Source organism: Aethalodelphis obliquidens, unplaced genomic scaffold (genome assembly GCF_003676395.1).
Source record: "Aethalodelphis obliquidens isolate GAN/ISIS:26980383/991018 unplaced genomic scaffold, ASM367639v1 scaffold7, whole genome shotgun sequence".
NCBI lineage: Eukaryota > Metazoa > Chordata > Mammalia > Artiodactyla > Delphinidae > Aethalodelphis > Aethalodelphis obliquidens.
This window is the reverse complement of record NW_020837951.1, coordinates 55,894,234-55,918,570: the sequence shown is the minus strand read 5'-3', so window position 1 is coordinate 55,918,570 and position 24,337 is coordinate 55,894,234. Positions and strand designations below refer to the sequence as shown.

Genomic DNA, 24,337 nt, shown 5'->3' with positions numbered 1-24,337 from the left:
GAAAAATAAAGCTTGACGTATCATGCTCCCTGACTTTATACTACAATGCTACAGTAATCAAAACAGTATGGTACTGGCACAAAAACAGACACATGGATCAAGGAACAGAATAGAGAGTTCAGAAATGGACCCACTCTCATATGGGTAATTAATCTATGACAGAGAAGGTAAGAGTATACAATGGGGAAAAGACAGCCTCACTCATCAATAAATGGTGTTGAGAAAAGTGGAAAGCTACATTCAAAATAATCAAACTGGGCTACTTTCTCACAGATATACAAAAATAAACTCAAAATAGATTAAGACTTAAATATAAGACCTGAATCCATAAAACTCCTAGAAGAAAACCGAGGCAGTATGCTCTTTGACATCAGTCTTAATAATAATTTTTTTGGATCTGTTTCCTCAGGCAAGGGAAACAAAAGCCAAAATAAGCAAATGGGATGCCATCAAACTGAAAAGCTTTTGCACAGCAAAGGAAACTATCAACAAAATGAAAAGGCCACTTACTGAACAGGAGAAGATATTTGCAAATGATATATGTGATAAGGCATTCATATCCAAAATATACAAAGGACTCATACAACTCAACATCAAAAAAAAATCTGATTTTAAAACGGGCAGAGATTCTGAATAGGCATTTTTCCAAAGAAGACAAACAGGTGGCCAAAAAACACATAAAAAGATGATCAGCGTCACTAATTATCGGGGAAATGCAAATCAAAACCACAATGAGATATAACCTCACTCCTGTCAGTATAGCTGTTATCAAAAAGACAACAAATAATAGGTGTTGGTGAGGATGTGGAGAAAAAGGAAGAACCCTTGTGTACTGTAGTAGGAATGTAAACTGGGGCATACTTTATGGAAAACAGTATAGAGATTTCTCAAAAAATTAAAAATAGAAGTACCATATGATCCATCAATTCCACTTCTGGGTAAATACCAAAGAAAACAAAAGCACTAATTCAAAAAGCTACATGAACCCCTATGTTCATTGCATTATTTTCACAAGTCAAGATTTGGAAGCAACCTAAGTGTCCATCAATAGATGACTGGTTAAAGGAGATGTGGTATATATACACAACAGAATATTATTCAGCCATTAAAAATGAATAAAATCTTGCCATTTGCAAAAACATTAATGGACCTATAGGGTATTATTATGCTTAGCAAAATAAATCAAACAGAGGAAGACAAATATAATTTCACTTACATGTGGAATCTAAAAAAACCCCAAATGAATAAACATAACAAAGTAGAAACAGACTCATAGATACAGAGAACAAACATGTGATTGCCAGATGGAAGGAGGGTGGGGATATGAGTAAAATAGGTAAGAGAGATTAGGAAATACAAACTTCTAGTTATAAAAGAGATGAGTCAAAGGGATAAAATGTACAGCATGGGAAATATAGTCAGGGATATCATAATATCTTTGTATGGTGACAGATGGTAACTAGACTTATTGTGGTGATCATTTTATAATGTATAAAAATATTGAGTCACTATGTTGTACATCTGAAGCTAGTATAATATTGTAAGTCAATTATACATAAGTAAAAAATAATATGATTTGAAAGATACTAAAACAATCTTGAAAAAGAAGAACATGGTTGGAGGACCACTAATTCCAATCTCAAAACTTACAGCAAAGTTGTAGAAATCAAGATAGTATGGTACTTGCATAAGGATATACATATAGAAAAATGAAATAGATTTGAGAGTCCACAAATAAACCCATGTGTCTATAGTCAACTGATTTTCTACAAGAATGCCAAGATAATTCAATGGGGAAGAATAGTTTTTTCAAAAGATGGTGTGGGGCACCTGGATATCCACATGTAAAAAAAATGAAATTAGCCCCTCACACCATATGCAAAATTTAACTAAAAATGGATCAAAGACCTAGGGGCTTCCCTGGTGGCGCAGTGGTTGAGAATCTGCCTGCTAATGCAGGGGACATGGGTTCGAGCCCTGGTCTGGGAGGATCCCACATGCCGCGGAGCAGCTGGGCCCATGAGCCACAGCTACTGAGCCTGCGCATCTGGAGCCTGTGCTCTGCAACAAGAGAGGCCACGATAGTGAGAGGCCCGCGCACCGCGATGAAGAGTGGCCCCCACTTGCCACAACTAGAGAAAGCCCTCACACAGAAACGAAGACGCAACACAGCAAAAATAAATTAATAGATTAATAAACTCCTACCCCCAACATCTTCTTTAAAAAAAAGGATCAAAGACCTAGATGAAAACTAAAACATAAAACTGTTACAACAAAACATAAGGGTAAATCTTTCTGATATTGGACTAGGCAATGGTTTCTTAGGTATGACGCCAAACGCACAAACGACAAAGAAAAAGTAAATAACTTGGACTTCATCAAAATTTAACACTTTTATGCTTCACACCATCAAAAAAGTAAAAAGACAATGTGTGGAATGGGAGATACTTTTACAAATCATTTATCTGATAAGGGACTAATATCCAGAATACATAAAGAACTCTTAACACTAAACAATAAAAAGACCAACAACACAATTTTTAAAATGGGCCAAACATTTAAATATACAGTAAGTCCTCTACATACAAACCTTCAAGTTGCGAACCTTCAAAGATGTGAATGTGCATTCCATCAACATCAGGCGTGAGTGAAATTGCAGCTTGCCCTCCATCTCCTATTGCTGACAATCCTTCAGCTCTACCATCTCCCACCTCCTCTCCCTTCTCCAGTCAGTAACTCTTCTTTCCTCTTCACTTGATTCCAGTCCCCGTATGCTAGCTGTGGTACTGTACTACTGTACTTTTCAAGGTACTGTACTGTAAGGTTAAAAATGTTTATTTTTTGTTTTTTCTATATATTATTTGTGTGAAAAGTATTATAAACGTATTAAAGTACAGTACTATATAGCCAACTGTGTCACTTGGGTACCTAAGCTAACTTTGTTGGACTTACAAACAAATTAGACTTATGAATGCATTCTCAGAACAGAACTCATTCATATGTAGGGGACTTACTGTACATTTCTCCAAAGGAGATATACATATGTCCAATAAGTATATGAAAAGATACTCAACATCCCTAGTCATCAGGAAAATGAAAATCAAAGCCACGCTAAGATACCACTTCACATGCATTAGAATGGCTATATTTTTTTAAAAAAACAGAAAAAGAACAAGTGTTGGCAAGGATGTGGAGAAATTGGAACCTTCATACACGCTGGTGGAAGTGTAATATGGTGCAGCCACTTTGCAAAACAGTCTGACTGTTCTTGAAAAATTAAACATAGAGTTTCTATATGACCCAGCAATTCTGCTTCTAGGTATATAGCCAAGAGAAATGAAAATATATGTCCACACAAAAACTTGTACATGGATGTTCATAGCAATATTGATAATAATCAATGAATGGGAACACTGCAATGTCCACCAACTAAGGAATGGAGAAATAAAATGTGGTTTATCCAAACAATGTAATATGATAATGTAAGAAAAATAGTTAAGTTCTGATACATGCTACAACATAGATGAACCTTGAAAAGATCACACTAAATGAAAAAAGCCAGTCACATATTATTTTATTCTATTTATATGAAATGTCCAGAATAAGCAAATCTCTGGAGACAGAAAGCATATGAATGGTTTCCCAGGAATGAGGGCTTTAGGGGTACATGCGGGGTGACTTCTAGGGAATGTCATTTCTTATTAGGGTGATGAAAATGTTCAGAATTGATTGTGGTGATGGTTGCACAATTCTGGTAGTAAACTAAAAACCTATGAATTGCATAATTTAAATGTATTACATAGTATGTGAATTACTGTTGTAAAAAATATTTAAAGGATAAGCAGAAGTTAGCTACATAAAGAATGAAAGAACAATGTGGGCAGAGGGTCTAAAGCAGGAAGGAATATGACTTACTAGAGCAATTTTTTTAAAAGGCCAGTGTAATGGGAGTACAAAAATAAGGATGAAAATACAGAGTAGGTAGAAGCTATATCTTGTAGAGTTTTGAAGACTTTGTTAAGGATTTAGGCTGAGATGTTAAATGTAAATATTTTTCTATTTTTCAATAACAGTGTGGCAAAGACTGCCAGTTACCTTCCTTTATAGTTAACCTTTCATCCTTAGTAAGAAAATCTCTGTTTTTAGCTGGGCATATCATTAAGCTTCTGTAGAAGCTAAATGCAACCATGTGGCTAAATTCTCATCAATCAGAATTAAGTTATATTTTTGTATGGTCAGTGCCCAAAGCCATGAGTGACACACAGTGGTGCTCCAAACATCTTTGTTGAATGAGTATGAGATTTCCATGAAGTCTGCTGAAATAGGATAGGAGGTACATCACTATCCCTTTCTGCAACCTCCTGAATCAAACACAGATGTGGTAACTGGAGTCTTAGCAACTATCTTGAACTAAGGATGAAGACCTCACAACACGCTCTATTGATGGCATGGTAGTGAACTGAGGAGTCCCGACAACTACATGGAACCATTCCATACTAGAGTGCCTGTCTCCCAATTTGTCTCTGGACATATTCTTAAAAAAGCACAACCTTCGGAGACTGAACCAGGAAGAAATAGAAAACATGAACAGACCAATCACAAGCAATGAAATTGAAACTGTGATTTAAAATCTTCCAACAAACAAAAGCCCAGGACCAGATGGCTTCACAGATGAATTCTATCAAACATTTAGAGAAGAGCTAACACCTATGCTTCTCAAACTCTTCCAAAATATAGCAGAGGGAAGAACACTCCCAAACTCATTCTACAAGGCCACATCACCCTGATACCAAAACCAGACAAAAATGTCACAAAAAAAGCAAACTACAGACCAATATCACTGATGAACACAGATGCAAAAATCCTCAACAAAATACTAGCAAACAGAATGCAACAGCACATTAAAAGAATCATGCACCATGATCAAGTGGGGTTTATCCCAGGAATGCAAGGATTCTTCAGTATACACAAATCAATAAATATGATACACCATATTAATAAACTGAAGGATAAAAACCATATGATAATCTCAATAGATGCAGAAAAAGCTTTCAACAAAATTCAACACCCATTTATGATAAAAACTCTCCAGAAAGTAGGCATAGAGGGAACTTACCTCAACATAATAAAGGCCATATATGACAAACCCACAGCCAATATCATTCTCAATGGTGAAAAACTGAAACCATTTCCTCTAAAATAAGGAAGAAGACAAGGTTGCCCACTCTCACCACTGTTATTCAACATAATTTTGGAAGTTTTAGCCACAGTCAATCAGAGAAGGAAAAGAAATAAAAGGAATCCAAGTCAGAAAAGAAGAAGTAAAGCTGTCACTGTTTGCAGATGCCATGATACTATACATAGAGAATCCTAAAGATGCTACCAGAAAACTACTAGAGCTAATCAATGAATTTGGTAAAGTAGCAGGATACAAAATTAATGCACAGAAATCTCTTGCATTCCTATACACCAATGATGAAAAATCTGAAAGAGAAATTAAGGAAACAATCCCATTTACCATTGCAACAAAAAGAATAAAATACCTAGGAATAAACCTACCTGAGGAGACAAAAGACCTGTAGGCAGAAAACTATAAGACACTGATGAAAGAAATTAAAGGTGATACAAACAGATGGAGAGATATACCATGTTCTTGGATTGGAAGAATCAACATTGTGAAAATGAGCATACTACCCAAAGCAATCTACAGATTCAATGTAATCCCTATCAAACTACCAATGGCATTTTTCACAGAACTAGAACAAAAAATTTCACAATTTGTATGGAAACACAAAATAGCCAAAGCAATCTTGAGAAAGAAAAACGGAGCTTGAGGAATCAGGATCCCTGACTTCAGACTATACTACAAAGCTACAGTAATCAAGACAGTATGGTACTGGCACAAAGACAGAAATATAGATCAATGGAACAGGATAGAAAGCCTAGAGGTAAACCCACACACATATGGTCATCTTATCTTTGATAAAGAGGACAAGAATATACAATGGAGAAAAAAGACAGCCTCTTCAAAAAGTGGTGCTGGGAAAACTGGACAGCTACATATAAAAGAATGAAATTAGAACACTTCCTAACACCATACACAAAAATAAACTCAAAATGGATTAAAGACATATATGTAAGGCCAGACACTATAAAACACTTAGAGGAAAACATAAGAAGTACGCTGTTTGACATAAATCACAGCAAGATCCTTTTTGACCCACATCCTAGAGAAATGGAAATAAAAACAACAATAAACAAATGGGACCTAATGAAACTTAAAAGCTTTTGCACAACAAAGGAAACCCTAAACCAGATGAAAAGACAACCCTCAGAATGGGAGAAAATATTTGCAAACAAAGCAACTGACAAAGGGTTAATCTCCAAAATATACAAGCAGCTCATGCAGATCAATATCAAGAAAACAAACAACCCAGTCCAAAAACGGGCATAGGGGCTTCCCTGGTGGCGCAGTGGTTGAGAGTCCACCTGCCGATGCAGGGGACACGGGTTTGTGCCCTGGTCCGGGAGAATCCCGCATGCTGTGGCACAGCTGGGCCCATGGGCCATGGCCGCTGGGCCTGCGCGTCCGGAGCCTGTGCTCCGCAGCGGTAGGGGCCACAGTGGTGAGAGGCTGCATACGCAAAAAAAATAAAAATAAAAAATAACGGGCAGAAGATCTAAATAAACATTTCTCCAAGGAAGATATACAGATGGCCAACAAACACATGAAAGGATGTTCAACATCACTAATCGTTAGAGAAATACAAATCAAAACCACAATGAGGTATCAACTCACACCAGTTAGAATGGGCATCACCAGAAAATCTACAAATAACAAATGCTGGACAGGGTGTGGAGAAAAGGGAACCCTCTTGCACTGTTGGTGGGAATGTAAATTGATACAGCCACTATGGAGAACAGTGTGGAGTTTCCTTAAAAAACTAAAAGTAGAATTACCATATGACCCAGCAATCCCACTACTGGGCATATACCTAGAGAAAACCATAATTCAGAAAGACACAAGCACTCCAATGTTTATTGCAGCACTATGTACAATAGCCAGGTCATGGAAGCCACCTAAATGCCCATCAACAGATGAATGGATAAAGAAGATGTGGTACGTATATACAATGGAATCTTACTCAGCCATAAAAAGGAACCAAACTGGACCATTTGTAGAGACGTGGATGAATCTAGGACTGTCATACAGAGTGAAGTAAGCCAGAAAGAGAAAAACAAATATCGTATGTTAACGTATATATGTGCAACCTAGTAAAATGGTACAGATGAACCAGTTTGCAGAGCAGAAATTTAGACACCGATGTAGAGAACACACGTATGGACACCAAGGGAGGAAAGCGGCGGAGGGGTTGGGGGGGCGTGGTGGGATGAATTGGGAGATTGGGATTGACATGTATACACTAATATGTATAAAATGGATAACTAATAAGTACCTGCTGTATAAAAAAATAAATGAAATTCAAAAATTAAAAAAAAAAAAAGGAAAAGAAACTGGGCTTCCCTGGTGGCGCAGTGGTTGAGAGTCCGCCTGCTGATGCAGGGGACACGGGTTCGTGCCCCGGTCTGGGAAGATCCCACATGCTGTGGAGCGGCTGGGCCCGTGAGCCATGGACGCTGAGCCTGTGCGTCCGGAGCCTGTGCTCCGCAATGGGAGAGGCCACAACAGTGAGAGGCCCACATACTGCAAAAAAAAAAAAAAAGAAAAGAAAGAAACTAACACAACATTGTAAATCAACTATACTCTAATATAAAATAAAAATTAAATTAAAAAAGAAGACGTGTTTTATATGTGTGTGTGTGTATATATATATACACACACACACACACACACAATGGAATATTACTCAGTTGTAAAAAACAGAATGAAATGTTGCCATTTACAACAACATGCGTGGACCCAGAGAATATAGTACTTAGTGTAGGAAGTCAGACAGAAAAAGACAAGTACTATATGTTATCACTTATATGTGTAATCTAAAAAATAAAACAAACAAATATATATAACAGAACAAATAGATTCACAGATATAGAGAACAAACTAGTTGTTCATTGGGGAGAGAAAGGGGGAGTGGCAAGATAGGGGTATGGGATTAACAGCTACAGACTACTATGTACAAAATAAAAAAGCAACAAGAATATATTGTACAGCACAGAAAAATATAGCCATTATTTTGTAGTAACTTTAAATGGAGGATAATCTATAGAAATACTGAATTACTATGTTGTTCACCTAAAACTAATATGATATTGTGTATCAACTATACTGTAATTAAAAAATGAAAAGGAGATATTCATGGATACAAACACATTTTCATGTAACCTTTTCAAAAATATTAAATCCCGTAGACATACATTTGTAACAACCTGGGAAGATCCTCTTTTGTCAGTGGAGATAAAACAGATTTCTCAAAAGAAATATCTTTGAGTGGATCATTGATAATAAAAATAAACTAGTTAAGTCTTCTCTTTTTAAAGCCATGAAGAATTTACAAGGCTAATTGGAAGGACCAGCCTTCTTCCAGCCCCTTTTGTTGAAAAGAAGAGTCCCTCGTGTTTCCTAACAGTTCTTTGCTGACTCTTTTGCCAATCCCCTTACCCCCACTAAAAGAAAAAAAGGCCAGGATAGTTAAAGTCTCAAAAACTGATTTTAGATTTGCTAGAAAAATGTTGTGAAGTATTTTTCTTGCCAACAGAGTTTAATCTAAATGATGATTGAATAATATAAACTCAGTATCACACTTGACTCCAGTTTATTCACTTCCTTTGCCTTAAAACATTTTCTGCATTAGTATTCTTCCTTCATTTCCATTAATTTTGTGGCTTGATGTGTGTTCTCACACTCCTGAATCTGATTACCAAAAATTCACTTACCCAGCCCTTTAGCATTATGTTATTTTATGTATATGCTAATTTTATTTTTTACGAAAAATTTCAAAAATATTCAAAAATAAATTGCATAAGGAACACCCATTTACCTATCACCCTGCTTTAACAGTTATCACATGCTCATCCCATTTCACCTATACAACCACCTACTTCCCACCACCACCTTCTCCCTCATATTCTTTTAAAGCAAATTGTTTCATCTGTAAGTATATTTTGCTTTTGCCGACGTAACCAGCTCTGTTATGTTTCTTCCTTGGGTTCTTCATGCAATTTCCATCAGACAGTTTTTAGTTCTTCTGCAGGAGTTGTATCTTCTACTTTGAACTTTCCATCTGCATGTAATGAATGATTGAATCTAGCTGGAATTCAATGCATGCCAAGTACAATATCTACATACAAAAATCCAGAATGGAGCTAATGGGAAAAATAAAACTCGGACAACACAGCAAGAACAATAGTACCACATAGTGAGCCATCTGTGTGTTGAAGAGAACCTATAATATTGTGTAAAATAAATGTTTAGGGAATTGGTTAGCCAGTAGGTCCTTAAAACCTTGCATTTTTGTGTTACATACTATTTTAAAACAGTAAAACCCAACCACATTTTATATATTAAATCACGTAAATGTATTAGATCATCAATGTCTTAGTTAATGGATTTGCATTTTATCTGCTAGGAATTTGAAACTTTCTCTTAAGACTATTGTAACTTTCTGCAGCCACGTCACCCCTTGTTCCTCAAGCTTCTCTGAGGTAATTTGTATGCCTGTTCAAGAACCCTGCCTTAGTCTCCCTACGCTCAAAGCAATAGCACCACCGTGTGGTAAGATTAAAAGTTTTCCTCACACTAGCACATACAAATTTTTACAGCTGTTCTTAACGTGCTAAGTAACTCTTTAGCACTCTGGTGAAGCTTTGGATTCCTTCTCAGATTAATAGTTGTAAATCCATAAAATACAGTACATAGAATTACAAAGGGGACCACTTATATAAAAATACTGTTACAGCCAGGTATCCCCAGACTCCAGTCAATAAGCCATAATATGTTTATGTTACGTTTCCTTCAGAAGCAGCTCTTCTCTATTATTCTTGTAATTAAGGATTGTAATTCTAGTTGTGTTTGCAGGTAGGCCTTCAGGACTCGCATAATGATTTTTCCTTCATTTCTATGAATATTTATATGCTCTATAAGAAGGGACAGGATTAGAGTCTGAACAGTGAAAAAATGTTGGGTTTTGTATCCAGGTCCTCTAAATACCTGAAATTTAGATACTCTTGCCAAGAAGAAAGGATGGATTTCACAGGGTGCTTCTGAAAGTGTGGTCTTGGAGCATAAGGGCTTACCCTGTGTGCCTTTATGGGACCTACAAAGTGGGGCAAACTGGACAGTTAATGCTCTGATACAGCTCTGCTGGGTGATTCCGCTCTGGAGGGCTCAGAACTAATTTCTTCCTCAGAGGGCTAATGGAGTAGCTCTATGTACCATTAGACGGCACTGTGAGGACTCTGTTGCCAGCCAGGTGAGGGGTGACTGTTGGTCAGTTTCTAGGAGGTTCAGAGCCAAATGCTAACATCACACAGGTACAAACTCATAATGGAATCACAGCACTTACTAATATCTTTCCTCTTATTTTTAGAAAAGACTGTGTGTATACATGTGTGTGTGCTTATTATGTATATTCATGTGTGATTAGAGAAAGGAAACTAACATTTTTTTGTTCGTTTCATTGAGTATTTTTTTAGTACCTGTTATGTTAGGCATTGTGCTACTACAGCAGGATTAAATTTTAGACCCCAAATAAGGGTATGTCAGAAAGATTACAGTTGTATTTAATCAAATTGTTAGTTTCTACTCCAAATATATATATATATATATATATATCTTTTTAATCAGGAGGAAAATAAATTTTTAAAATCTCTATGCCCCATATTGCTCAGTCATTATTGAGCCTCTCTCTGTATCAGACACCTGGAACCCCACTTCACATCCTCTAACCCTCAACTCCGATTCCAGCCATGGCTGTGGTAAACAGGTTCCTGCAGGCTTCCTCCCTCTTTGCACTGAAAGTGCCTCCCCTCAAGCCTGTGCCTAGTTTCCCTCACTTCCTGCCTCAGGGCTTCTCTGATTCCTTTTTGTGAGTGCTCGTAGGTGCCTGCTCAGCTCTCACATACATGCAAACCAGAGAGGTTAGTGTCCCAACTGATGGGAGGCAGGAGCAGAAGAATAAACAGTTCTCCCTCTTGTTCCTAGTCCTCTCTGGGGGGACAATTCTGATTTGAAACCATGCCAGTAACCAATTCAATAATGCAACCTTTTATTGACTTCCCCTCATTTCCTGTGCTGAACTCCTGTTCCATGAGATTACTTCTCAAATAAATTACCTACACCCCAGCCTTTGTCTCAAGCTGTGATCTCAAAGGACTACAGGCAAAGACACGCTCCCATCCAACTGAGTTATACAAAAGGTTCAATGGGTCTTATAAGAAAAAAATAAATGGAGAAACCACTCCGGGCTTTGGTCCACACTTTGGACCAGCAACTAAGATGCTCATTACTCAAGCCCAAATAGTCCCTTGGAAGTATGCAAGTATGGGAGTGTGCTCCTTTGGGGCACAGTAATATTTACAAGTCTGGGAGCCAGGTATTAGCATATAGTTTCACATGTACTCCACACACCTGTGGAGATCCAACTTCCAGAAGAACAGTAGTTCCCCCATCCTCATGGAACATTCTTCATCCTTTCCCTAAATTGGGGGGAAATGTCCACTTCCTCTCTGTTCCATTTCATTCCTTGTAAGGATACCCACTCCCCTCCCACCCCACTCATACTTAAAACAATCTCCTTGATGAGTTTAAGCTTTCACGAAACATAGGAAAAACAACTTTGTCTTCAAACAACAGCTTTCTTCCTTATAATAACTCCCAAGGAAGAGATACACAAAGGACCTTCTTGGAAAATGAAGATGGGGAAAATATAGAGAAAAAAAATCCCACATGAATTAATATTGCAAAAAAAACTCTCCATTTATATTTTGTCTCATTTGGATGTCACAATGACCCAGTGAACTAAGTCTTATTATTCCCCATTGAAAATGAGCAAACTGTGGATTGAAGAAGTTCAGTAATTCTCCCCAAAGTCTCACACCTCCTAAGTGGTGAAACTCAAATTTGAATCTCTCTACCTTCCAGGTCCTTTCCAGTATTAATGCTATGTAATCAGGATGGACAGTTTAATTTTGATTCTTGGCCTTCAATCCTCAATTTCTGTTTCCTTTATCAAGAAGAGTCTTGCTTATTGAATGTTCATTTGTCATTGGTATCTCCCATCTGTCTTGTTCTGTAGAATTAATCTTCACAGGAAAACTGCATTGACTAGAAATATTTCAAGAAATTAACTGGTGTTGCTTTAGATTTATCTTGAGATACAAATATAAACAGGAAAGCACTTACATTCGGGGCCAGCCATGAAATTTCTGCAACTGTCACTCATCACAGATGCCAAAACAGAACCTGGAAACCTCCCCCACAAGCCGGAGGGAGATTCCCTATAAGCACAGTTTTCAGCAGCTGGAAAGTATAATTTTATGAGCCTTCCAGATCTTCTCTGAGTCTGAATGACTTTTAATGGACAGATGCAAGCAGTATGGTTAGTTGGAATCCTCCACCACAGCAGCAGTGGGACCAGATACCACTAATTCTAGAGTGCTGGCTCTGTTTTAAGCCTTGTGGGTTTTGCAGCAGCTGTGAGCTGTGCTGTGAGGAGCCAGATAGGACTTTTCCTGGCTCTGAAGCTTCAGGTCACTATATAATTGGCTCTAGATGATCTATATGGAAACATAGACATGCTCAGGAACTTAAAGCCTTTACCAGACCATCACATTCCCCATTTTTTATACAAGTAATGCAAGAATATATTGCTACAAAAGTTCAAACCATACAGAAATATATGGAGTAAAAAGTAAAAGTCCTTTCCCCCAACCTCAAAGGCATTCACCTCCTAGAAGTAACCACTGTAACAAATTGGTATATATACTATACATTTTCCTGCACATGTTTTATACACACATATAGGTGTTTTACAAAATGGAATTGAACCAATGACATTGAACCCTGCCTTTTTCACTTGACAGTATAATTGATGGATTGTTGCCACTGTGGATTCCTGGTTTCTAATCTCAACTGGAGAAAAGTTTTCAATTCTTTTTTTTTTTTCCTTTTCAATTCTTAAAGTTATCTTTGTTCAACTCCTTTATCCTGCACTCCTCACTCCCGTGGCTTCTCCAAAACCTTTGACTTTTTCCTCAAACACTCACTGCCTTACTTAAGGCCAATAGTCTCGCCAAGAAAATAGAGATCATCGTCTTTTAAAAAAGTCGTTCAGTTACTGCCTATCTACCACCTCAACTGCAAGCTTACCTCACATGCATTCTCTTTCAGGCTCTCCTCCTTTGCAATAGAAGTGTCCATTCTTTTCCTTAAGATCTATCCCCTCTACTTGTACTCTGAATGGTGTATATTTCCACACCAGGGGCATTTTGAAAGCCAAAAAGACTAACTTCCAGTCTTGTTCTGCCCTTTCTAGCTGTGTGACCTCAGACAAGTTACCTAAGTTCTCTGGGCCTAGGAAAGGTTCTGTTCCCATTGTCAATGAATGATTTATAATGACACTAATCTAAAGGGTTTTTTTATTGTCCTCTAAGAATACTCATTGTTCCAGCCATTATTCTATCTATTCATATAACATTTTCATTAATTTTATTGATACATTTTCTTCATTAAAAAAATGCATAGGTAAAGACCAAGTAAATGCCACAAACATAGAATGTTGCACTAAATCTCTATGTAAATCAACATCTTCAAAATAAGTTAGAAATCTAAGAAACTTTACAGGAAAACAAAAAGAACCCAAAGAACATAGAGCCACATTTTCTTATCAGTCTGTCACTTTATTGTTATTAAAACAATAACCAGGGCTTCCCTGGTGGTGCAGGGGTTGAGAGTCCGCCTGTCAGTGCAGGGGACACGGGTTCGTGCCCCGGTCTGGGAGGATCCCACATGCCACGGAGCGGCTGGGCCCGTGCGCCACGGCCGCTGAGCCTGCGCGTCCGGAGCCTGTGCTCCGCAGCGGGAGAGGCCACAACAGTGAGAGGCCCGCGTACCGCAAAAAAAATAAATAAATAAAACAATGACCAGGATGAATAATAGGAAACCTACTATAATGTGATTGACTACAATTTCTGTAAAAGCTTTCTGTTAAATGACTCCCAAAACTATAGCTTAGGAATTTGAAAAGGACCCTTAAGAGGGCTCACCTAGTCCAAAGCATAGAGTCGGTCTTTCCAACATTATTGCTACACTTATCATGGTAGGAAGAAAACTCCACATGCAATTCTGTCTAGATGATTCTGTTCTTAAAATAGGATTTAAATTCACTGAGGAAAGCTGTTGTCTTGGGTGCTCCTTTTTCAAAGGAAAATACTTTTTCTTGAGAAGTCTCTGGGAAAATGAACTTTTTTTTTTAACCCTTCTCTTATATTTAGGCTTGTTGTGTTGGCTAATCTCTAGGAGATTGTGTGGTAGGTTTCTGCTATCTGTGAGTTGTGGTAGCTTCATCAGCACTCTTAAGAATTCTCATCCAAGGTGCTGGTATCATTGATAGTAGAGTCCACTGTTTAATGAATGAGTTATCCAGAGATTCACCTGCCATGGGATCTCATGCAAAACTTGCCACCTGCTTTTGTGCATAGCATTCCTTTCACCATGCTGTTTCACCACTTTTCTGACAACCGACGTTATCGCTATTTGCCTTTAGGTTCAAGGTGCTTTCTTTCATGCCACATCTCTCCATAGATTCGGGTAGGAAGTTGTGATGCATGAGTCTGGATGTCCTGGAACCACACCTTAACTAATGTAGAGTAAAATCTGGGAGCAGTTCCCTCACCCCTGTCCAGGGTGTGTGCTGCTGCCATCATGTCCCAGCTGTGTGACCTTGGCCAAGACACAAACCCGTCAGGCTTCAGATGCCATATTTTCATAGCTGCAGCCTGAGGGGCAGGCCTGTAGTTAAACACACATCTACACATCTAAGGGCTGACTGTAATCCTCTCCAGAGACCCCAGAGGGCAGGTGCTATCTTCCTGCTCTCCCTCTGCCATGCTCCAGAGTACAGGACCCCAGATTTTGCAACTCAAGGTACATCTACTGTGAAAAACATGCACCTCATTTGTGTCTTCTTTTGGATAATGGAGGGGAAACTGCACACATGTCTGGCATAAGATTTTTGTGGCTGCCACCCAGGGGACACCTCGAGATTGCTTGGCTCATGGCCAGCAGAGCCTGTACTTTTGGGTCTCCTGGGACTGCAACAAACGGAGAGACAGTTCTTGGCTGGCCACCACCCCGAGGGCACAGAACAGAAAGAGTGGACAGATACACCACTGTCCCTCTGTGACAGAGGCCTACCTGCTTGTCCTGGAGCCTGGCATGAGGGGAAGAACCTCTGGCACACGTCTGGAGGCCCACTGAGATGCCCTCTGGGAAGGAAGTCTCTCCCAGAGTCTCCCTCACTCCAGGCACATAGAGCCATATTTTAATACACAGTATATGTAGTGTGTACATATAATATATCCTCTTTTTCTCACTGAAACATTTCAACACATCTTAAAATATCATGGCTTATTTAACAATTATTCTACCCATTGTTGGGTTATTTTCATTTTTTTAATACTCTTAACATACATCTATTGTGAAAAATATGCACCTCATTTTTGTCTTCTTTTGTATCATCCACTTAGGATCTATTGTTCAAAGTGGAATTTCTGCATCAAAGACTTTTTAACCACCATTCTAGATTCTCAGCTAATAATCAGGGGCCACCAGCAATAGATTTATTTTCCAACAATCCACCAGTGCTGTGTTGTTCCTGTAATTTATCTTAGTTATGTGGAGATGTGGTTGTGCCTTTAGTTTGCTTTGTTTTCATTACTACCCAAATTGAATATTTTTTCTCGTCAAGATTTATAGTCTATATTTCTTTGTTGATAAATCATCTGCTCTGGCCATTTATCAAGTAGGATATAAATCTTTTGTTTTTTGTTTTGCAGTACGTGGGCCTCTCACTGTTGTGGCCTCTCCCGTTGCGGAGCACAGGCTCCGGACGCGCAGGCTCAGCGGCCATGGCTCATGGGCCCAGCCGCTCCGCGGCATGTGGGATCTTCCCGGACCGGGGCACGAACCCGTGTCCCCTGCATCGGCAGGCGGACTCTCAACCACTGCGCCACCAGGGAAGCCCATCTTTTGTATTTTTTATTCTTTTATTTTTCAAATAATTTCACATTCTATAAATTATTCTAAAAGGATTTTATTGGTTTTGATCTTATATTTTTGTATAAATATATTTGCATGAATTAGCATGTTGAGGATAATAATATTTTCATGTTTTAAAATCTCTTTTTGGGAATTCCCTGGCAGTCCAGTGGTTAGGATGCCACACTTTCACTACCAAGGCCCAGGTTCAATCCCTGATCGGGCAACTAAGATCCCACAAGCTGCATGGCACAGCCAAAATTAAATTAAATTAAATTAAATTTAAAAGTCTCTTTTTTTGTTAAACTACCTTTCTAATCTTTGGTTTTATTAATTTTAGCTTTTTTCTCTTTTAAAATTAATTGAATCTATGAGTTCTTATCAAGATCTTGGCAGGAAACAGAAAACATATTTAGAAAGTGTTACTGAAGAGAGTGTGCTGAAAGGATTGTTTACAAAAATGTGGGCAAGGTTAAGAGAACATAACAAAACACAGGGTCTAGGAACGTTTATACACTTTTACCATATTTAGGCCTAAAGTGGATATGGGAGAGAATGAACCTACAGAGAGTTTGCAGCCTGGAAAAAAGGGCCTCCTTATAAGAATTGTATCAGTAGAATGCAGCCTGTACCAGGACTGCCTCAAGGTGGGGCGAGAACAGGGCAGAGAGATGGGGACTAAATACCTGATGCCACCTCTTCCCAGTCTCTTGCTAATGCCTCTCATAAGCCAATTCAACCAGAAGACAGAGAGCAAGGGAGCCTGAGTGATGCAGTCTGTAGATGTCAGCCTCCTGGGCTACAGAAAAGGGCAGAGAATGTAAGGAGGGAGGGGAGCAATGGAGAACAACCAGCACATAACTATACCCATGGTATCTCATATTTCTGCACATCTTGTGAGCAAAGACATTCTGGACTATATTATTAAGTATGCTTGTGTAGTGAATAGCCTTGGAAGACAGATATAATGTCTCCCTCTGGAGCAAAGGGCAAGCATGATTACTATCCAGAATAAAAAGATAATGTCCCCCCCTGGAAAAAAAGCAGTCAGCTTTACTGTCCGTTATAAAAGATTTGTAATCTAAGCTCAGCGTTTCCCTCCTGTAACACAGTCCTTGATGTGTATAGCTGGCATCTATCCCTCTTTGCATCATGCTGTAGGAATTGCGAGTTGGGGAACCAGTGAAAAATGCTGATACTCTGACTGCTGCTGTTGCCATGAGTAACAAATTATTTTTTGTCTCTGATGCAGAGTCTCATATCTTTTACTATCATCCATGAAACTATGGCAGGCTAACTTGTTAGCTTTGAAGTAGCGTAAAATCTCAGATTCTTCACAGCTCTTGACAATTCAAAAAAGAGAAGCCAAACAAAACATAACAAACCAACTGTATTTGTCATGATTGGAGGTGGCTATTACTCACCTCCCTACTCTGAAAATTGATAATTAATGAGAAAGAATTAAGCACTCCTTCACAGTTGCCAAATAGCCTCAGGTCATGAGGGAGAGCTCTTTATTACAGAAAAATGCCAGCTTACAAACATAGAAGAAATGATGGAATTAGAATAGTTTACCTTTTCCCCACTCCTGATGAAATATCTGATTTAGGCAAGGAGAGTTTGAAGGTTGTCAAAGTATTACCCCAAAGATAACTTATTTGTCTCAACGGGAAAAACAAAATGGAGAGATCAGGCAGTCACTACTTAAAGCTTAGTAACAATAACTGTAGGACAACCAAACATTATGTATACTTAATGAAATGCATATGAAGTACATAGCATCACTTATAAAGGATTATTGTCAAAAGTGCTTAACTTGAATCTAATTTAACCTTTATAGTTAATGACTTTTTACAAATGATATTTTTCCAATACTTAAAAAGTGATTGAAAGTTAGGCAAACTGTTCCACTTTGCCTGGGACTGTCCTGGAACTGAAACTCCTCATTCCAAGAAACCCCAGTCTTAGGCAGACCAGGATGATTGGTCACCCTAGCACAAGTTTAACCAATTAGACTCTTCATAATTCTAATATATCAGATTTTCATAAATCTTTTTTTTTTTAACATCTTTATTGGGGTATAATTGCTTTACAATGGTGTGTTAGCTTCCGCTTTACAACAAAGTGAATCAGTCATACATAAACACATGTTCCCATATGTCCTCCCTGTTGCGTCTCCCTCCCTCCCACCCTCCCCATCCCACCCATAAATCTTTTAAAAGTAGACACACAGTGATAAATTAGGCAACATGTTATAATGGCTACAAAACAGATCAGTACACTAATAACAGTTTTACACTAACAAGAATTCTAATTCAATGGAAAAATAATTTATTCTTTATTATTTCATTATTATTATTACTTCTTCCTGACTGTACAACTTCTGAAACTTACTTAAAAAGTCAGGATTACCTCTCACACCAACTGAAAATGCAGATAATAATGTTTTGTCATCTTTCAAGATGATCTTCCCAAGTATACTACCCAGTGGGACAGGTCCTTTTTATAATTTATATTTTGCCTATTATACAAGAAACTGTACAAAATATTGTCTCTAATTAATCAGATATATTTTCATTCTTATAACCGTAATAGTAGTAGTAGTAGTAGCAGTATAAAAGAGACACTCTTCTGAGTGTTTTATCTTTGTAAGATAATATGTTTAGTTTAATATGTCTGCTTTGTCTTTTTTATTAAAATTACAGCTAATATAGTTTATAATTAATTGTTTGGAGTAGTGGGGCCCAGGCTGATTCCTACTTTGGTTCTTTTCTCATTCTTCACCACTTCTGCCCTGGGCATTGTTTCTGCTGGGTTCTGTCTAACCCTGGGAGTTGGAGCCAAACATTCTAATTTTAGGAGAACAAAATGACATGAAATGTCTGGATGGTTGATATCCTCCATCATTATTATAACTTTCCTCTCAGTTATTTAATCTGTATTTAAAAAAATTTTTTAATCTATCTGTATCCTCATTTATTTGTTATGAAATTAAATCAGTTAATACCTGCAAGTACTAATGTACATATTTTCAACCATCTGGTAAAGAAGCGAGTTCAGTACTCACATAGTGAGTTTTCTGTTCTCTCCAATTCATGATGTTTTTATTCAACTTTTAATATTCTGAATTATTGCCATGCAATTCTTAAAGACGATAACAGTGTTTTACTACTGTGCTTCTCATATACTTGGATGTAAGGGGTAATATGCTGAGAAATCCATAAAACCACAGGTTAAACATGGCTGGTCCTCCTGGCATAAGCTAAGGAGTTCCAAAGTAGATTGTAAACTTCACGAAGGTAGGCATTCTGTTTTATTCACTATTGTATCCCCAGTGTCCCAGCACAGTGCCTGGAACATAGTAGGTACTCATTAAATATTTGTTGAATAAATGAAGGAAATGGAAAGCTTATAGAGAAAACAATTTCATATGAAAAAGCTTGAAAATATTAGCAACTGGAACATCATATTTACATTCAAATTTTAAGTTAAAACATAAGCTGCTTCAGATTACAGCCCAAAGTGTCAGAAATTCCTTTCTCCTCAGCTATTTTTTGGAGGGGAGGGAGATGATCTGTGTGAAAAAGTTGAGGTATTATTCTAAATCAATAAGTTTACATTGAAAACAAATAAAGAAGAAATTTGTTTCTCATTTTTTCTGGTCCATTATTTAATTTTTAAATGCACAATGTGTATAGATTGCAAAAAGTTCCCAATTATACTCAAATTCACAAATACGTATGGACTTTAATTAGGTTAAAAATATCTTAAACTTACTAAAGTCTAGAGAGTACTTTCTAAAAATTACAGTGTTCAGTGATCTTTAGAATCACTGACTATAACTACTTGGGTTCAAGATTTATTGTAAAGCTATAGTAATCAATACAGTCAGTGCGGCATTGGAATAAGGATACACATATAGATTAATAGAACAGAATAGAAGGTTCAGAAATAAGACTACATGTATATGGTCAATTAATATTCAACAAAGATGGCAAATCAGTGGGATAAAAGTGGAACAACTATAAACTCATATGCAAAAAGAAATGAACTTCTGCCCTTGCCTCATACCATATACAAAAATCAACTTGAAATAGATCCTAGATCTAAATGTAAAATCTTTAAGCTTAAAACTATAAAACTTATAGAAGAAAACATTAGAGGAAATCTCTGTGAACCTGAGTTGGGTAAAGATTTCTTAAATAGGACATAAAAAGCAGAAACCTTAAAAATTTTTAAATGATAAATTGAACTTCAACAAAATTAATAACTTTTGATTTTTAAAAAGCATGGTTAAGAAAAAGAAAAGGAGAAAATATTTGAAAGCATACATCTGATAAGGGACTAGTATCCAGAATATTTAAAGAACTTTTGAAACTCAATAGCAAGAGGACAAAAAAATTAGATTTTTTGAAAAATGGGCAAAAGATTTGAACAAAGACCTCACCAAAGAAGATACACAAATGGCAAATAAACACATGAAAAGATAATCCACACTGTTAGTATTTAGAGAAATGCAAACTAAAATCACAATCAGATACCAAGACATGCTCACTGGAATGACTAAAACTTAAAAGACTGATAATCCCACATGCTGACAAGGATGTGGAGCTAATGGCACTTTCATATATTTCAGTCAGAATGCAAAATAGTACATCCACTTTGGAAAGCATTTGACAGTTTCTTATAAACGTACACTTACTATTTGACCAAGTCATTTCACTCCTAGTATTTGTCGAGAGACATGAAAACATATTTTCCCACAAAAACTTGTACTCATATATTCATAAGAGCTTTATTCATAATAGCCTAAAACTGGGAACAACCCAAATGTCTGTCGATTGGTGAATGCATAAGCAAATTGTGGTGTATTCATATGATGGAATAAAAACGAACAAACATGCAACAGAGTGGACAAATGTCAGAAGCATTGTAGAAGTAAAAGCAGCCAGACACAAAAAGCTTCATACTGAATAATTCCATTTATATGAAATTCTAGAAGAGACAAAGCTATAGCAACAGAAATCGGATTAGTAGTTGCTTAGAGCCAGGGGTGCGGAAAGGAGATTGTCTACTGAGGGACCCAAAGGAACTTTTTGGGGTAATGAAAATATTCTATATATGATTGTGGTCATGGTTACTTGACTGTCAAAACTTACCTAATTAAACACTTATAATTGGTGAATTTTATTGCACATGAGTTATACCTTAATAAACCTGATTTAAGATAAAAATACTTTGCAGTTTTTGCATCACATAATGCCTGGTATATGAATGAGTCAAGTTCCAGGTGGGAAAATAGAAACCACACTAAGTACTTCAAGAGGAGATTTAAGAGATTGGTCACACAGGTGTGAGAGACCTGAAGGAGTGAATAAATAGCACTGAGGTAATCAAAAGATGGTAACTGAAGGAACTGCTACCATCCCTAAAGCTGAAGGAACAAAACAGAACTGGTATCTTTGAGTTCAGAGCTATGGCTGAAACCTCTGAGGAAGGAGTGCCCCCAGGCTACTGTGGGTATATCTGCAGAGAGAAGAGATTGGGCTGCAAGAGGGAGGAAATTGATGTCACCAGGAGGAAGGGCCACTGCTAGGGCAATCCAGACAAGAAAAGGAAAAACAAGAAGGATCAATCTCTTTTCTGTCCCTTTTCTATCCTCCAATATCTAGCAGCTCCTATTGGTGGAAATTATCAGGGACCCAGCTGAAAAAGGAGAAATTTTGTTTCCAGAGCCTAACCTCAGAATCAGAGAACAAATTAGAGAAAGTATGAATGTGAAGCCGAAAGACAACATGTAAATGACACTTCTGGTTTATCCCACTTTTAAGAATATTAAGATTAATCAGGAACTTTAGGTGGTTTCATCCTTATCCCTCTATTAGTAAGTTCCCAATCAATGTTTCATTTAATGGTTTTAGCATCCATTGGTTACTGTTACCTACATTCATTATTTCATTTGGGGTTACAACACAGCAATTTTCTGATTTTAGCATTTTTGTGCTCCTTTTATCTGGAATTCTATCAAGAAGAAGTGGATAACTATTTGGTTATCCTGAAATACAGTTTGTACAGAAAAGGCAGGAAAAATCTTGATTATTCCTCTTTATCAATTTTCAGTTGGTGACTTAGCATCCTCCAAAGATGATCAATGCATTGGTGGCTTTTGTTAGTATTAGAAACTCAGAACTTTTGTTGATATATTTAAAGTTTTTTTAATCCATCGAAGGCGTTATTCTTTTTGATATTCATATTGTTCCATATTAGATCGGTAGGAGCCTTCATAGTAGTATTTTTTGTTTTCTGCATTTTTATTTATTCTGGATTATTCTTGAAAAAATGTCAAGTATGTCCAATTTAATTCTACCCCCTATGTCCAATTTAATTCTACCCCCCTCATTTGACTCTAAATCTCTCAGATCTTGGAAGAAATTTGCAACTTATTTTGCACTTTCTTCACTTAGTAAGCTGCTAATAAACACTCGAATTGTCTGCTGTTGAGTCACCTTATGGAAACATTCTTAAATGGCCTCTCAACAGTGCAAAGTATTTTAAAAGCCAATTTTAATTACAAATTTTCATAAAGTTGTTCAACTCTAACCAAGTCTTCAAGTCCAGTCTTGAAATCTTGGTTATTATGTGTGCTTCTTGGTGGGGGGGGGGGGAAGGGAAATAACAATGCAAAAGTTAAATGCAAGCTAGAGAGGAAGTACCTTAAGATTTTAAATCTGTGTATGTTTTTCTAAAATAAAAGAACATAAATATTTTTCCTAAAATGGATTCAGTTTAACTCTTACTGTTGTAACAATGACCACCACCATAGAGTGGGAGCAACTAGAGAACAAAAAGGATTCGGGGACTCACCTTCTTAGGGAAGCCTCTTTTTCCTCCAGAAAGAGTTAGCAGTCTTTTGGTCTGCATTAATTCTGTTCTTTATACATGTGTAGGTAAAGAAATAGGTAAATTGCAGCACCTCCAACAAGATGCCCAGGCCATTGGGGAGATTTCCTAGGCTTCTCCTTCCCCTCTATGTTGCTATTGATATGACTTCTTAAGACCTGCAATCCTTCCCCTCTTTTCTTTCCCTCCACCACTGCTGTGATTTAGACTTTCAGTGTAATTGAACTAGGTTATTGTCCTCCTAAATGCCTCCAGTCTTCACACTTCAGTTTTTGCATTGCCATCAAAGTAATCTTTCTTAAAATGGATTATTTCACAGCCTTGAGTAAAATCCTTAAAAGGCTCCTCTTTACCTTTGGGGGAAAAAAAAAGCCAAATCTCTTAACATGGAATATAAGACTCTTCATGATCTGGCCTCTATATAACTCTTGTCTTCTTCTTTACTGCCTCCTATGTCATCCCCAAGACCCTTAAGTCCCATACCCAATGCTCCAGCAAAAAGTACTGACAGAACTCATCACACTAGGCTCTCAGACCTTTCTGCATTTGAACACAGCTCTTCCCTTTACTTAGAAACTTCTTCTATTTCTTCAAATAGTTAATAAAAATCCATCCATCAAAAGTCAGCCCTGAGTTTCCATTTCTCATCTAAAATTAGTATTATACCTATCTTACCAACCTTGCAAACCTGTATAATGGTCAAAATGACAGAATGGCAAGGTGCCAATACAAAAGTAAGATCTAATCATTGTTAGAGGAATGATCATTGTTTTTGATTGACACACTTGCTTGAATTAAAGAAACAATATTTAGCCTCAGGGGCATTTATTTCTTAGAATAATCTCAGCAGCTTCCTACTAAAAGAAAAACTGTAAAGGCATTTTACAATTTGCAAAGAAAATCTTGAGTGACGTGACCAGGGATACAAAATCAGTTTAGAGACAAGACCAGAATTCTAGTCTCCTGATTACTAGCCCAGGTCACTTTTCATCATACTTTACTCAGTTGTCTTTCTCATTCTTTATTATAATCCACAGGCCAAGTGATTCCGACACACACCTGAGTCTGCACACCTAATAGTGGGGTAGTAATCATTGTCTTTATCTTTTATTGTACTTATTTGATGAACAGCTTTATTGAGGTATTATTCACATGCCATAGAATTCACCAATCTAAATTGTACAATTCAATAGTTTTGAGTATAATCACAGAGTTGTGCAA

The 24,337-nt window shown here is 37.4% G+C and overlaps 1 protein-coding gene across 1 annotated transcript in view; it reads left to right on the top strand.

Annotated features, from left to right (window-relative positions):
• Window positions 1–24,337, top strand: part of RANBP6 (RAN binding protein 6) — an 88,967-nt gene that overhangs the window by 59,487 nt on the left and 5,143 nt on the right. The window lies entirely within an intron of this gene.